The sequence below is a fragment of the Ambystoma mexicanum genome, chromosome 3q, assembly GCF_040938575.1.
Source record: "Ambystoma mexicanum isolate Mex_15411 chromosome 3q, UKY_AmexF1_1, whole genome shotgun sequence".
Classification (NCBI taxonomy): domain Eukaryota; kingdom Metazoa; phylum Chordata; class Amphibia; order Caudata; family Ambystomatidae; genus Ambystoma; species Ambystoma mexicanum.
The window spans coordinates 113,993,610-114,010,721 of record NC_090926.1 but is presented as its reverse complement, the minus strand read 5'-3'; the positions used below and the strand labels follow the sequence as shown (position 1 = coordinate 114,010,721).

General features: G+C 45.2%; 1 long non-coding RNA gene across 1 annotated transcript in view; it reads left to right on the top strand.

Annotated features, from left to right (window-relative positions):
* LOC138582186 (uncharacterized) overlaps positions 1–4,778 on the top strand; it is a 101,466-nt gene extending 96,688 nt beyond the window's left edge. The window contains exon 3 of the long non-coding RNA XR_011304965.1: positions 4,599–4,778. This is a non-coding gene — a long non-coding RNA (uncharacterized lncRNA). The remainder of the gene's footprint in view (positions 1–4,598) is intronic.
* The last annotated feature ends 12,334 nt before the right edge of the window (positions 4,779–17,112 follow it).

The following is a 17,112-nucleotide window of genomic DNA, read 5'->3' as shown; positions in this document are numbered from 1 at the left end:
AGCATGGCTATGGGAGCCGTCCTCTCACAAAAGGACCCCGAAACGGGCCAGTTACACCCTGTTGCCTTCTTGTTGCGTAAATTCACATCCCTGAACTCAATTACGCTATCACAGACAAAGAACTCCTGGCCATTAAGTCAGCCTTTAAGGCATGGCGGCACTACCTCTTGGGCGCCAGACACACAATCACTGTAAAACTGACCACCGGAACCTCCAGTACCTAAAAACGGAAAAGGCCCAATCCTGACGACAACTACGTTGGGCTTTTTTTTTTGCTGAATATGACTACGTGATTACATTTCGACCAGGGGTGAAAAATGGGAAGGCCGATGCCCTTTCCCGTATGGAGGTGGAAGAGCAAGGGTATCAGACCCCTGACCCAATAGCAATCATCCCGAGTGACGAGCTCCCAGGAATCACAGCAACCATAACTCAGAAAGAATTACATGAAGAAATCCAAAACCTGATGAGTCTGGAGCAATTACAAGCGTGGAGTGCGCAAGGAGAACATTACATGATAAAAGATCAGTTGCCCTACTTCAGGAATCGTTTATTGTTATAAAACCAAGAACTACGAGAACAAGTCATGTCCGGTTATCATGATTCCTTGATCGAGGGCCACCCCGGAATCGCTAAAACCCTATACAAGGTAAAACGAAATTATTGGTGGCCCACGTGGCGTAAAGACATTATCCAATTCATCCTATCTTGTGGAGTGTGTGCTCAAAACAAGTCATCCAAGCAGAAACCGGCTGGGCTATTACAACCATTGGAAATCCCACAAGCACCCTGGCACACGTTGTCCCTCGATTTTATTACTGACTTACCACCCAGTCATGGGTTTAACACTATTCCTGTGGTCGTGGCCCTATTTTAAAAAATGGCACATTTCATTCCTCTTAATGGGGCTCTCAAATGCTTCCACTCTGGCAAAGGTATTTCTTGAAGGCATCGTACGGCTCCATGGGTTTCCTTCAGTTTTGGTCTCAGGCCGAGGTACTCAGTTCGTATCTAACATCTGGAGAAAATGCTGCTCTATCGCCCAGATCGACATCCGGCTATCCATCAGTCACCATCCCCAAACGGATGGTCAAACTGAGAGGACTAATCAGACGCGAGCAGTATCTGCGTTGCATGTTACACCAAGCTGAAGGAAGCTGGTTCGACCTATTATGGATAGCAGAATATGCTTATAATAATTCCCTACACACCAGCACTGGGCAGACACCCTTTTATACCATGTATGGCAGGCACCCACGTACTTCTGAGTTGGACGTTTCTACAACCCTGGAAATGCCAGCAGTCACAACCTTGCACACAACCATTTCTCAAACCTTTAAAAGGGCAGCTGAACACCTACTTCAAGCTAAGAATCGCCAAAGGAAGTTTGCTGATCATCACTGAGCAAAGGCCCCCAACTACAAAGTGGGAGACAAAGTCTGGCTGGCGTCTAAACACGTGTCCATTAAAGGAACCCGAACTTTCCGTCCAAGATACCTGGGTCCATTCACTGTCACCTCCGTGATAAATCCTGTGGCGGTCAGACTAGCTTTGCCGTCAAACATGCAGATTCATCCTGTGTTCCACGTGTCTCTCCTTAAACCTGTTCAACCTGGGACCCGGGTAGCAACGCCACCGCAGCCAGTAGTAGTCGCTGAGGAGCCAGAATTCAAATTCAAAGACATCCTAGATTCAAAGTACGTCAGATCCAAATTATACTACTTAGTAGACTGGAAGGGGTATGGTCCACAAAACAGGACATGGGAGCCTTGTGAGTACATCCATGCACCTCGCTTGCTTAGACGATTTCATCAAAACCATCCAACCAAACCAGTCCCAGACAGAAGAGCCACCTTGAGAGGGGCCTTGGGGGGGAGTGCTGTCATGATTCCTGCCCCTCATGTCCCCAGCCCTCTAAGATGTCAGGCTGGAGCCAGGCCACAATCACCTACATGGCCCTCAAGGGCCTCTCCATCCCTCCAAAGACCCACTTGGAGTCAGACTTGGCTCTTGCGGCACCAGACTCACTCACTCCCATAGGATAACATTGGGGATTGGACGTGTAGTGCATTGATGGGGACAAGATGGATGCCCCCACATATTTTGGTTCCCAGAACTGCATGTGCAGTCTAGTCTTTTGGGTGTGGTTCACCCCAGAGACACCTGGGATACCCAGAGACTGTTTAAGCCACGCCCAGGCTGAGAAACATGCTTTGCGTTTTCTGCACCTGCAGCGTGACACTCACTGTGTTCGGATCGGTCTCCAGTAGGCCTGCATATTTCTTCTGCGCTCAACTCCTGCAAGAACAAGAACACTGTTAGGAACAGCCTTACCTTGCAGCGCTTCTGCCCATCATTCATCGCTCCTTCTGTTCTGCGGGCATCTTCAGCGGTGTCATTCCCATCCCGGCACGCCGCCTCCTAAGGAAAAGGGAAAAGAACAGAAAAAAGGCATTAGTAAGCATTCTGCAAATTTTAGCTTATTTTTAAATACTGTTCGAGCTTCAAACGCTTACCTGAATTCCAGCCGCTCTGGGGGAACTCTGTCTCGGGAACTTCTCATCCATCTGCAAGAGGGAAAAGACACTCCAGGTTAGCGTGAAAACAACTAGAGGCGCCGCATTTCTTCCTCATAACCGGTATCCACTCTGAAAACGTTGCGGCACCTAAAAGACACAGAAAAAGAACTCAGTTCAATACAAATACGAAAGGGGTGCATCACACATCGCACTCTCACTCACCTTCAGCGCTACTCATCTCAGCAGCTGGCCGCCATCCCCGGACGCCGGCCATCATCTAAGGAAGGAAAGGAACGAAGTTAGAGAACTGTTCAAAAGACTCATTATACTTACCTGTCGGACTCTTGCCAGTGAAGAAACTAGGCAGCAACGAGCCTGCATCAATCAACGCGCCCCTGCGCTGAAAGCAGGACGCAGAGCACAGTATCCAAGAAAACAAGGTGAGCTGTGGATCAAAGGGAAGGGTTGGACCCTGGGGAAGAAGGGGTTCAAGCACACAGAGACAATAGGGAGCTAAACTCTACCAATCCTGTGTTTCAGGCCCAGTCTCCAGTCGAATAGCCTCCAGGGAAGGGTTCGAGGTCGTAAGAGGTCAGAACAGGCTGAGTGACGTACCCGTGGATACCAGGTGAGCATTACACTCCCTACCTTAATGTTCTCCTCTCTGCTCTCTGGTGTCCCTTCTTCCATCCTTATCCTCCCAGGTCCATAGTTTACACTTTCTCGTTTTGACTTCCTGACCAGATTCCCTCAATTAATCTAACCATGTGTCTTTATTGAGAGGCCTCGTCTATTGGACCATATTGGTGATGTGTGTGATTGCATCTGTGCTAGAAAGTTTCTTTCCTGTATGTTCTCCGAGGTTCTGACACTCCTACTGTACATCCCTCAGCTGTGGTTGCTTCATCCCAGACTGGAAGGTGATGGGGAAGATGCCGAGTCTCTTTCCGCAAAGGAGAGGTACAGGCGAACATCATCTGTAAAGATGGAAATCGTCAGGTCCTAGTTACCATAACAAGAAGATGGAGAAGGCGATGGGGAGGCCAGTTACATTCCCGACCCCTTTGCCAGGACAAGCCCTCATGAAACCCAGACTTGAAGGTGATGGGGTGCTGTTTGGTTTCTGACCCCCTGCAACGAACGTCCTCTCATCTACCCTAAGATATACACTATAACGTGTCACCACAGCTCAGACATTTTGCAATCATAGCAGAAGGCCATCAGCACCATGAAGTTGTGTAAACGCCAGTGGTCGGCTGCACACATTTCACATACCAGAGTTTTGGGGGGTAGGTGCGGGTAGGTCCCTGCACTAATGATTTCTCTGCATGGGACCAGGCTTTATGAAATTCCGGTCTGAAATCAGACCTGCTGCACTTTGTCCGTGGGCCGTAGCTTATCTGTCTTTGCACATCTGCCCACAAAGCTCTTTCCCCACATTCCAAGCTGCTTTCCTGTCCTTTCCTCCCCTCCTATATCTTCCCATTGCCCAAGACCGTGGAGATTGCCCTCACAATACAAGCACGATGGCAACACCATTGCATAGAAATTAAGTGAATAATGTTTCTTTCTTTTCATTTGCGGAAGGGGGCAGCAGGGTGTCTTCAGGTCTAGTCTGCACCTTTTGAGACTTTGCCTTCCCACTCATTGATCAGTGAAAGTAAATCAAATGTTACCTGACTACTGGTGCCTCTATTTTGTTTCTGCTTCGTTCACTGAGTGTTGTAGACCCGGTGCTGCTCTTGTCCAACCTGAGCTAAATGAATTTTGTTGAAGGATACAGTAAATGGATCTGTGCTACCACCTCTCTCCTCCGTCCCCCTCCATTTGCTGTTGGATGTGAAAAACATAAACATGTTTCTCGTTGCATGACAATATTAGAAGTATTTTTAGTTGCAAGTACTGATATATTTGAAACAAAACCCTTTCATTTAAAATACAGGTAAATGGCAGTTGTTTAATCAACAAGGAGCATAATATTGTAGTGATATTGGCGCGTGCTTAGTTTTAGTCTCTGATACTTGTATCACTAATAGTGTCACCTGGTGGCTCACACATGCTTCATTCTTTCTGTTTTAGTGGGATGTGCAAGATGGCTGCCACACTCTGGATTCGTCGCCAGGAGGTATAACAGCGCTTTGAAGATCACAGTTCTTCACTGCCTAACCCATTTAAATTCCCACTTTCAAAAGTAAATGCGTGTAACAGAAATCCTTATTCTTGAAATGCTGCTAAATAAAGATTGTGGAGTGCACCATGTTGCTGTGTTCTGTGCAATTATCTTTCTTTGAAAATAAAAAATGTTCTTGCTTTGTGACTTGTACGCCATTAATCACTGTGCTGTCTAAAGTCTGAAGGACAGTCGTGTTGCCGGAAGCTGGAGCCCAAAGAGCTGTGAGGCCAGAGGAATATCTCTTCTTTTGCAGCCTGCAGGATCCAGTTATGGGAGTACCAGCACTGTTGTTCAAGATCTGCCTCAGCAGATAATATACAGAAGATCCTTTGCAATTGTGTGGTGTTTTGTGTGGCAACAAAGCATTCAATTTCCAGTCTTTCTTTCTTCAAGGGATTCCACTTTGCACTGAGCATTTCCCCTACATCCAGGTTTTGGAGCAGTCTGGATAATTGTCCGGCTTTTAATACCGAAGACGTGCAGAGAGAATGAAGCGCCTGTTTATGCTGTAGTACCCTTGGCCTAGACCTTATGGGGTTTGTGGTATTGCAAGGGCAGGCAAGGAGAGACAAGGCTCTCTTCTGGAGCCACACCAGAATGCACTCATATTTATTAGGGATCAAGCATGTGAATGTCAAAGGTGTAATTGATTTTAGAGTTTTACCCAGTATCTCAAATTCAGATCCTCCTGCCCTCAAAGGATGCGTATAGGGTATGCTTTTTATGTCTCAAAGAATGAGAACATAGTCAAAGGATGCCAGGAGAGTCATAAAGTGGTACACAAGTAAGGGAATTAACATCCTAAAACACCTGCCAAGGCATCTCTGAAATCAGAAGCCAAGAAACCTTTTGGAAAGAGGCAACTTGCACGATTTCTTTACTACCCTACAAAAAGCAAGACTAGTAGATTGCTTTGGAAAAGGTAATGAGTGCTGAACATTGCAACCAAGTATATTCTGGGTGCCAACCAACACTTTTTCGGATGGCAGAATGGCAAGCAATGGCCACTGCCACCAATTGGGGCTGACCCCAGACAATTAGAAATCACTGATTCAGTAAATTACTTCTTAACCTATATGATGTCCCACTGAGTAAATAACTTTCTCTGTAGGTGAAATGCAGTGTCATACATGATGAGCCATCAGATAGGCACTGCAAAGGCATGGTGTTGCTAGACCGGAGGCCATCGCATGTTTTTCTTTTACAATATATGGGACAGAAAAGAGACAGAAGAAAATGTTTGTTGCCAGGAATATTCTTTAAAGTGCTCTACTCCTCACATTTCTAACAGCCTTTCAAATCTGTGTTCTCCACTGCAATTTCTCTTCCCTATTTGCTTGCCGCCATATAAAGACATGTGACATTGATCTGAAAGAGACGGGGCAAAGTAAAATGAGTCTTAAAAGTAAAAAAACATGCAGTCTCACATTCAAGCTTAGTGTTGACTGATAATTCACCCGTTCTTTTACTCATGGCATGTCCTATCAGTTAGCTGCAGGAGTGGGCGGAGCCTATTATGATTCTTTATGGGAATTCAGGACGAACATACATGCCCTTAGCACTTAAGGGGATGGGGCGTATGGAGTACACTGACACTACTTGTGTGATCAGGCAACCTCTTCTCGAGCAATCTACGTGTAAGTAACATAGAACTATATGTGACACAATGGTTCTTAGCATGTTCCCACAATGCTGTCATCCAACACTGTAACCAAGAGCAAAGAACATACTTTGGTGGTCTAAGCAGACTTGCATAGACATGGCCAGGGTTAAAAACAATGGAGATCTAAACACCCATGGTAAACTGAACATGTGCCCATCTTCATGGTGTTCCCTAAGGGCACAATATTACTCGGAAAGCGTGTTCTCTTCCAGTTTGTCAAGAATGGACTGGCAGAAGAGATTCATTTTCCAACCCACTTGGTCGACAACCAACTATAATGACACTCACAGGATTTCCAAAGTTAGATGGGAAATATTTGCCTTGAAATAAATGTTTGTAATATTGAGCTTCTGCTAATAGACATCACCAAACTCTAGAACTGCACTGTTCTGCCAGCAACCATTGACAACTTAAGCAAATCCCCAATGAACCCGGAAGCTGATTTTCTGGAATAATTCAGACATGGTAAAAAAAACAATGGTCAGTATTGTCAAATAGTATAACTACTAGGCAAGGGATGGAGACATAATTCTCTCAGCTTTTCACTTGTATTTCCTTCACACAATTCTACCACAAGACTGGCAGAAAAGCGAAAACGTTGGGTCACATTTCAGCATGGTAAAAATCCACAGTCTACCTAACAGAAAAAAACCTTTTGGCACAGCATACCATGAAGTAGCCTCCTTCTCATTGGCACTAGGGAGGAAGGTCAAAGACAATGTGATTTACAACCGAGCCTGGCACCTGAGCCTGCAGAAGCTCCAAGGTAACCACTTCAGATCATGTGTGGCTGTGTTTCCTTATCATGAGGCATTCAAGCCAGAAATTCTGCACAGAGAGTCCCATTATTTAAGGAGAAGCAGGCAGTGAAGAAGGACATAACACAAGGTGGGGAAAACAACAGGTGGGGAGGAGTGACAAATAAGGATGTACGTGGCAGCAACCTTTAAGAATCTCAGTCAATAGCTCGTTTATATACCATGGTTGGTCTTATTGCAGCATGGACTCACAGTTATCTCAGTGTCAGCGGTGCTTGGAAGTTATCCATTGGGTTCTTCTTAAAGGTGGAGTATAATACAGACGGTAATAGTGCATTTCACTGGCAGGGCACAAGGGGAGCAAATCAACTAGATCTGTAAGTGGCACATGATGCTTTAAAGGATGATGCCTGTGAAGAGACTACAGCTCAACAACCTGATTCATGCCAACAAGAGTGGTAGGGGAGCACTTACATGAAGGAGAAAGTTGCTGGCCTCACAGAATGAGCTAATGGGAGATTCGCTCACCAGATGTTCATATGGCTTTTACACTTGTCGAGGAGCCAAACACACCCTATGAAACAATCGAAGGGAATTACTTTCTTCCAGGAACCAATGCCCAAATCATCCTCTCTTAATTATCATAGTTTTTACTGTGTTTGATATCATTGAGCATGAGGACCTGCTTTACTGATCAACAAAGGTAACTAGAAACAGATGTAAAGCCCAAGCACAACACCTTACTGTCGCAATTAACACAAGCCGCCTGTCAATGTCCCATGAAGCCCATGCCCGTGCAGCTTTGTGGAAGTGGCTGTGCCTTGTGAATGGAACGGAGATAGAGCGACGGTTGCAAGGAGGCAGCAGGGCCCTACGAGCAGGGCTTCCTTTTACATTTATAAACATATACATACAGAGTGGTTGAATTTCTTGAGGATTTATGCTGGAGAGAAGGCTACCCAAAAGTGGTATTGACTGATAATGGTACCCAATTCAGGTCGAAAGAATGGAGTGACTATTGCTGCATGCATACCATCATGCATAAAATCAATGCTATCTATCACCCACAGACTAATGGGGTGGTAGAGCGTTTTAACAGGGTGTTGAAGGAAGTGATCAGGTGGGCATGGGCAAATGGGTATAACTGGAAGGATGCTGTAAGGGAGACTGTGAGAGCTCATAGGTTCACCCCACACGGTAGTGTTGGTGTCTCACCCGTTGAACTCAATAGAGGGAGGAAGGCGAATACACAGCTTTTCTTCCCTTGGTTGGGTCAGCCAAATTGTACTTTTTACTGCCTAGTGACAGGGTTAGAGTCTTAACCCTGTCAAGGGGAGAACACTGCTGTCCCTCTTTTCCCTTTCCTGCAGGAAGCTCACCAGGAAAGAAGCCTGAGGCAGCCATGTCTCACATTTGCAAAGGGGAAGTTGGGGTGCCCCAGTCCTTGAACACCTCCAATGTGCACAAATATCACTACCGATATCGCGTATTATCTCCCAAAACCTCCCAGTGCATTTTCTCACACTGTCTCTTTCGCCTCCATGTCAGAACACTAACCCCCAAAATTTACCTGGAAGCAGCAACGAAAACCTGAACCATAATCTACCACAAGGCAACACAGCAATTCGAGGACCAGGAGCCTTCACCACATCCCAACAGTGACCAGCACCCCAGGAAAGCAGAAAACACCCACCCCCCTCCCCCCAAAGCTGCAAAATAGAAAAACACCAGAGACTTTTTTTTAAAAACTGAGCTGGAAAACAGGGGTGCCTAGAGCTTTTGTTTAAAGCCTCTTGACTGTGTAATCCAAACCCTGGGGAAAAGGCAGGCACAGATTGGTGCAGAGGGTCAGGAGGGAATTGCAGCCAATGACCAATGAGAAGGAGGGGACGCAAAACCCTGAGCCCTGCGCTATTAAAGCAGACAGCAGCAGAGACATGTACAAGTGAGGTCACAGGAGGAGCTGAAGGTGGATGTAGAGAGACCAGGCAGAGGACGGCAGGAAGAGTGGAGTGTTGGAGAGTTAGTGGCAGAGCTTAGCAAAGATGAGGTCTTTGATAGAGGGTTTTACCAGATGTGTCTATTGTAGTGTCTTGTAGGAAGTAGGGATTGGCATGGATAGAAGGTGTGATAGAGAGAGATAGAGGCAGTGTGAGTGATAGGAGTAGCTGAGTCTATTATTAGCAGTGTGGGAGGGAGGGAGTGTTAGGATAGAGTGAGGCTAACAGAAAGTCTTGTAGGAGTGAGGTATGAGGAGTGGGATGTAGAAGAGAAGTGGGGAGGGAAAGAGTAGTGACAGTGAGTTTAATGGAGGGGTGAGCAGGGCACCATACCCCTGGGTTTGGAGCAGAGAGTGTAGTAGTGTGAAGGAGATGGGAGAAGAGAGAGGAAGAGCACGAGTAGTGTGGAGGGAGTGTTAGCAGTTGGATGAAGAGGAGAGTAGGGGGAGGACGAGAGTAGTAAGGGGAAAGAGGGTTGAACAACACATACATACACCACCCTACTGAACAAACCAACAATAGTGTAGGGCCAGTCAGTAATTCCCTGAGGGAGTTAGTGGGCCTGCTTTTAGGGAGAACACCACCAGCCCAAGGAAGAGACTAGCCAGTAGGGGTTACCCAGCAGTAGCATTACCAGGGGGGTTACATATGCTTGCTCTAGGGTGTGAATCCCACGAGAGAGGAGAGTGAGAGGGACAGCCCTGGTGCCACTTCCCCAAACCCCTTTTTCATCACTGCCTCTGATCAATCTCCTTGTCTATCATCATTGTTCCAAAGTACAGTTTATTCTTTTTGATATTTATTCTATAAAAACCCTTGAACTGAGAATGGGACTCTGTGAGTTATTCTGGCCATCAGTGACACTTTGACCCTGTAATTTGCATATTTGGTCACCTGTGGCCCTGTAAATCTTACCTCCGGTTGCCTATGACCCTTTAATTTGTGTCGTAGCCTGTGACCCTGTCAAATGCATTATGGGCTCAACAGTAGCATCACCATCCTATACATGCATCTTAGTAATCAATGATCTAGCCCTCTTCTTATGATCCACACCTTCACTATGCACTTCCACACTCTCAGCCGCCTACTCAGTACCCTCTCTCTTTATCATTCCCGTGCAGAATACATGCTCGCCCCTCCATGTCTCCCCTTTTGTTCTCCTCACTCCCATACCTATCCCATGCTGGTATTACTCACCTTCCACAAAAGACACGTGGGTTGTTTCTTCTGTCTTGATTTCATTTGCTTCTCTTACCCTCACTAACTCTTTTCTCACCCACCAGTCCCCCTCTGCTGGCTACACTTGCTTTGAACACCCAATCTCTATGCAAGAATCCTTCCTCACAGACCATTTTGATGCTACAACGCACTCCTTGCTGACACAGGTACATTTCCTGCCCCATTTTTCACTGACACAGCTGCCTTCACCAACTCCCCCAGGTGGGCAGGAGTGATGGCTGGGTTGGACCTACGATTAACAAGTTCAATCCATCCTCCTTCAGACTTTCTCCCTCTCATTTCAATTGACTAATATTCAACTGCTTGCTACCACCCAACGCTCTACCCTCAATCGTCTACAGGCCTCTTGACCAACACGATTTCTTCCTCCCTAGTCCTAACTTGCTTCTCACAGTGCCTTCTGAGGTCACTTCAAACTTTCAAAGATTCCACCAACTTGAACTTCAGTCCCTTCTCACCAACGACCCCATTACCACCCTCTGTGTCCACCCTACCCACATCAAAGGCAACCTGGTCTTCCCATCCTCCTTACACCTCCTCATCCATCCTGCCCTATCTGATCACGTGCTTGTCCACTTCAAGGTTGTCCTTGTCCCTCTGCCACCAATTCCCCTTCAAACAAAAAGAGGAAATGGAAATCTGACGCTTGGCTCTCTTTCTCTAGCTGTAGTCAGGTCTTCTCAACGTACTCCCTCTCCACTTCAAGTCTACTTTATCAATCAAGCTGTACCCTTGCAAGCCCTCCTCTATCCCAATCCCAGGGATTTTCTGCATTAAAACTAACATGTGTCTACATCTATGATGCTAGAGTATTGACAACTGCTTCACTGCTAACCTCTCACAATGCAGCTGTCACCGTTTTGAGAAATGCTCTTAACCAAAATAAGTTCAGCTATTTCACCATCTTACGCTGCACTTTGATCACACCACTGCAATCGCTCTACTAGTCTACAGGTCATCCTGGTCCTCACAATCGTCGCTCTATTTCCTATTCTTTAACTGTTTATCATTTTTCCCTCTTCTCTCCTTCATTGGGCCTCATTCCGAGGCTGGCGCAAAGGGATTACCGGCACCGGTAAGGACACCGGTGCCGGTAATCCCTTTGCGCCCTATTCCGAGGTCCCTTTGTGGGTCCCGCTAAGGCCGCCTGGTTTTACCAGGAGGCCTTAGCGAGAGCCGCAAAGGGTCCAGGGAGCAAATAACGGTACCGCAAATTGCGGTACCGTTATTTGCACCTTCCCCATTCCCATTGAGCCCTATGGGGGCTCAAATGGGAATGGGGAATGGTATTTTCAATGAGGACTTACCGGTCCCGCAAAGGTCCGACTAGACCGGTACGTCCCCATTGAATGAGGGCTGACTCAGTACCGTTATTGGAGGCAGCCATGGCGCTATTAGCACCATGGCTACCTCCAATCTCGGAATGAGGCCCGGTCTCTTAGATGTGCAACACTCATACTGCTCTCCTCTCTCTCCCACTCCCTACCTCCTGACTTGCTCCTCTTCTCACATCTGTTCTCTCCTCTCGTGGAAGCTTCTTCCTCATCTCATCTGCAAAACTAGTGCCCATTCCTTTGTGCGTGTAACCACTCTTGTGTCATGACTGATCATTGTGCTCCTCAAACAATACAGGCAAAGGCTCCTCTTACTTTCTCCCAGCTCTCCTCACTTTTCAACTGGTCTGTTGCAACAGGCATCTTGCCAGACTGCTTCAAAATAGCCACATTGATAGCCATCATTAAATCCCTCTGCTGATTTTATTAATCCGCTAGCAACCTATCCCCCTTGACTACTCGCAAACCCTCAAAGGTATGGCTCATTATGAGTCTCCCGGTATCCCGCTGGTAATTCCAGCGGGATACCGGGAGCTACCGTACCATCTATGTCGCCCGATTTATCCCAGTATTACCGGGATATTACGGGCGGTGGAGACCCCGGCAACTCCCCATTCCATGGAGTCGCAATGGACTCCATCAGATGGGGTTGCCCGAATTACCAGCACCATTAGTAACGGTGCTGATGATTCACAAATTGATCTGCTGGTAAGGGCCTGATCTACTGGCAGGTCAACCCTGCCGTTAGGTCAGAGCCCCTAATGGCAGACTTGGAGCTGGCCAGTCTGTAAGTGTGCCGGCATACCCTGTTACAGGCACCTTATTGCCGGACCGGCCAACTTGTAATGAGGCTGATAGTCTTTAACTGGTTCAACAACTACCTCAAAGTCAACAATATTTGTGTCACACTCCACTCTATCTACTCTACCCATCACTATCTGATCAAGCATGTAAGCACTGCCCACCACTCCAAGCTCTCGTTCATCCTCACGCTTCTTGAGTTTTTTGGAGCCTTTGATACTGCCGGACCGCCTCACTCCTTAAAACCCTTTCATGGCTTAGAATTCAAGACTCTGCTCTTAATTGGATAGCCTCTTGACTTTCTGATCATTCACCCTGACATCTCTCTTCATATCTCAAACTGGATGACAGTTTTCTTATACGTACATGCGTGAAGACTGAATTAATCTTCCTCCCTGCCTATATGCCCCCCATTTTCCCTCTCATTTCTCCCCTCCCCGCAAGAGTCATCAGACCATGCACCAAAGCTCAAACCTTAGCATGCTCTTTGACAGTGATCTAAAACTTTAGCAATGTATCGCCTCCACTCAGACCGCTGCAAGGCTACACCTTAACACAAGGAAAAGCTTCCACCGTACTTGCATACAACTCTACCAATACCCTTATCGCCAACCATGGTAAATCAGTAATTTTGATTGTAGCTGTAGCTTCCTTAACTTTGCCCCCTCAAAAAATTATGAAGTTTTCTATTCTGACCCTCTGTAATCTTTCCCATTTCTCTCACAACTATGCTCACATTTTGGATGGCTCCTCGTGCACCAGCAATCCTGCTGCATGTTTTTATTGCTCGTATTGAATTCTATTAGTGGCCTACTACTAACTAGCACATTCTATCCCTTGCCACCCCGCCACTTTCAGTATTCGCTTCGCCGCCCGACTCGATCTCTATGTACCACACGCACCTGTGCTGCTGCCTATTTCTTCACGTTTGCCCTCCTTTGTCCTTTCCACTGGAATGCCCTAACTCCCAATCATTGCTAGCATGACCATCCTCTACTTCCACCTACCCGTTCATTACCCACACTTGTATCACTGTCTGTACAGGAATCCTTCTGATAATGGAATACCAAAGCCACTGTTGTTTTTCTAATCTAGATTTTTCTGTTGGAAGCACTACCCTCTTCATAATTAAAATACAAGTAGAATTAAATAAAGGTATATATGACCAAGGATTTGGTCCTACTTGTTTTACAAGGTATACACTTATCCACAAGTGTCAATACCAAGAAGGCCATAAACTGAGCCCTTTCACAATACCAAAGAGTAAGTTCCAAAAGATGTGGGAACTCCTGTCCCCCGCACCCTATCAAGGGCCTAAAATCAGCCAAAACATTACTGTATATATCTGCACTTATACTCTTGAGTGACCTCTCACACTTTTAAAAATAATGAATACACTTTTTAGTCATCACAATTATTCATTGCGTGGGAGAATTCGTTTTTGTATAAAATATTATTCGGGATCAACAATAACATAAAAAGATGATGAAAATAAAGATCGCAGTGCATCACGGCAACGTGCGTGATGATGTTATCGCGTTATGCACACGTTTATAACAATGGCGGCCATTTTGGCACCGCAAGGCTGTTCCAGAATAAGGTGTAGATGCTGGGTGAACCATGAGGCTCCTCAACACTGTATTCTTTGTTAAGTGGTCCAGGCAACCATATTTGCAAGCACTTTGGGGCTAATAAAACCTCATTACCTATAGCATCAGCACCTTATTGATTGAAATGGGACAACTTGTGTCTTTTAGGAGGACATTACAACAAGATACCTAATTTGAATAGGATCCTCACTGCATCGAAATGGTTGCTTACCATTAGGAGATACAGGTGAGTTTCTCATTGCAATATTGTATTCGGTTTTTGTTTGTTGGCGCCCTCAAGTCTAAGGGTTTATGGTCTCGCTGTATAAATAAAAAATCTAATCAAGCCATAATGGCAGCATTACTCATAGCATAACATATCCTATTGCTCACATTGCAGAATATAAGAGAACTTATCATGATTTCGTTGGATATCCTGTTCTGTACTTTAAGAGCAACACACTATGCAGAAGTATATTCCACTTGACTTCTTATCCCAAAAATGCAAAATGGTAAGGAACTATAAGCACCGGTATAGTAATGGTCAGCAAGGACATATCTACATGTTAAGATTGTTGTTCAGGAGACATTATTTACCTCTCCAAAGATTTGGATTTGCTCCTTAAAAGAATGATGTGGCATATTTTGTAGCATTATACAGCACAATTTTGGACACTAACGTTTTTGTGGTAAGACACATTTGACCTTTTTTTACTTACATTTAAGGACATGACTCCCCACTCAGGTTGGAACCCACTAATTTAGACACATGAGTTCTATGTTTCTTCACCCTTATTTTTATCCAGATCTATGGTCACACAGGTTGGGAGAGATTAGAATATTGGTTATAGACCTTACACACCACCAGAAGTTTTCTGGACTTTTTATTTAAAAGGTGACTTATCAAGCTTAAGGTGATTTGGGAAAATGTAAACGTATCATAAGCACATGTATTCAAGTGTATTAATTGGCGCTCTTTTTCGCTAAATTGCCGCAATCGTCACAGTTATGTATCCCTGATGAAGAGTGTTTTATCTCGAAACACGTTGGGTTTCCCATCAAACCAGAATCTGTGAAGATAAAAGAACGCTGTGAAATTCTTTGTCTTAAAGAATGTTTGTTTAAACACTTATATTATTTAGACAATTTGGAAATGGTTTCAGATTATGGGGGTCATTTCAACTCTGGCGGTAGGGGGTTAACGGGGCCGGTAGAGCTGCCGGCCCCATTAACCCCCTACCGCCTCATTACGAGGTCCGCCCGCGGGACCCGCTAAGGACACCTGGTAAACCAGCGGCCCAGCATGCTAACAACTGGTATGTCATTAACTGGCCCATTGTTAGCATGCTCCCCATTCCCATTGAGCCCTATGGGGGCTCGAATGGGAATGGGGATGCACAGGGTCCTCCAAGGTTGGAATGGCCCGGTATTTCCCCATTCAGGGAACCCGGACCCGGTGGCTACCTCCATACTCGGCATGACCCCCTATATGTCTAGATATATATAGTAAAGTTTTGGCTTATTTTTGGCCCTTGATAGTGTGCAGGGGAAGGAAGTTCCCACATCTTTGGGAACGTACTCTTTGGCATTGCATATTCGTACAGTCAATGCGCCAGGACCAGGTTTTCTCACCTGCACCTTAAGTTTCATGTACATTTTATTGATTCCACATATTTTACCAGACAGATAACACTAGCCGAATATCCTAGCATAGAAGTAAATACGTTGTAGACCATTTCTGTTTGTACTAAGCCATTTCACACACAGGAGCCCAGGAGGAATTGTACCATAGCAAGACCCTCCCTGGGAACCAAGAAGCTTCTCCCATGCTTGCCCGGGAACTACCAACACATATTTACCCTACCACTGCTGCATTACCCTCTTGGCTTAATGTAAGCACCACAATTGTCACGGCCAACTTGCTGGCAATATTTCACTTTTCAAAATAAAATTTGTATTAATCCAGCACTTGTCTTACTTGTTAATGATTCCAGATAAGACCAGGACACTTGGTCTTGGCCTGGGATGTGGTGCTCAATAGGAATGCTTTTTCTTTAATTTCACTGAATTCAAATTGAGCCGATACCCGACCCGTCTCACACCATCTTTTACAAATATTCTGGATCACAATGGACCATGAACCAGGCCAGTTGGTGAAATATAATATTTATTTATTTTTAGAATTCACAAAAATGACACAAATTTTAATATTGGGCAGCAATCAATGTGGTGATAATGACAATGGGAATGGAGGCAATGCACTTGGTTAACCTTCTAGTAGAACATATCTAAAGCAAAATTTAATAGGAGCACTTTTTGAATTTGGATAGATAGCTCCCAAGTTAAGGTTTCCCCCTGAAATGATCCCTCAACCCACAAATAACCAAATTCAGAGTGGATAGAAAGAAGCAGCAGGTAGTCAGGGATAAGATGCAGTGAACAGAATCAAAATCTGACCTTCCCTCCCAAAAAAGATTTTAAACCCTTTGTAACAGCATGAAATGATACTCAGAAATTGACAAATAAATAATTAATGTGTGGTTAAATCTTTGAGACAAATATGACTTCTCACAACAGCAGTAATGCATAAACCCTAGCAATCACAAGGCAAAGGATGAACAAGAAGCATACAATTCAAAAACAAGTGGAAAATTAAAACATGCTGCAGCCGAATGACATGTTGGAAAGTTGCAATTTTCTCAATTCCTATTTAAAATGACACAAACGAATTTGAGGAAAAACGGGTGAAATACTTGAATTCTCAATGCGTTCTTTGGGCTGGGGTAGATATATATATCACAGGGGCAATATAGAGGTGAAAATAGGTCTCTAGCAGGTGAATTGAGATTTGGAAGGTAGAGTGAGGTTCGTTTTTAGGAAAATAGCGAAAAAGAGAAAATCGGTTTTAAAATGAAAGACAAATTTTACTTAAACTAGATTTAATGACTAAGAAAAGAAGAACGCCACCCGTGAATATAAAAGTTACGCTGCAGTTGTAACCCTTCACGCAGTGTACCTCGTTTCTTTAGGGAAAGT